The sequence below is a fragment of the Arachis ipaensis genome, chromosome B05 (assembly GCF_000816755.2).
Source record: "Arachis ipaensis cultivar K30076 chromosome B05, Araip1.1, whole genome shotgun sequence".
NCBI lineage: Eukaryota > Viridiplantae > Streptophyta > Magnoliopsida > Fabales > Fabaceae > Arachis > Arachis ipaensis.
In genome coordinates, this window is record NC_029789.2 from 57,143,922 (window position 1) to 57,144,274 (window position 353).

Below are 353 nucleotides of genomic sequence, written 5' to 3' on the forward strand. Positions count from 1 at the left end.
CCCTGTGGGATTCGACCTCACTCTATTGTGAGTTTTTACTTGACGACAAATTCGGTACACTTGCCGAAGGGAGATTTTTTGAGAGACAAGTTTTCCCTGCATCAAGTTTATGGCGCCGTTGCCGGGGATTGATTGTGCATCAACAATGATTAAATTGGAAGATCACTAGATTGAGCATTTTTATTTTGTGAATTTCATTTTCTGTTTGAGTGATTTACTTTTTGTTTTAGTTAAACTTCTTCCCTTCCCCCTCTACTCTTTTGTTTTTTTTGTTATTTTCAATTCTGTTTGCTAACCCACTAACTGTTTGATATATTGCATCACCCACAACTAACAGTAATTCTGACAAAAAA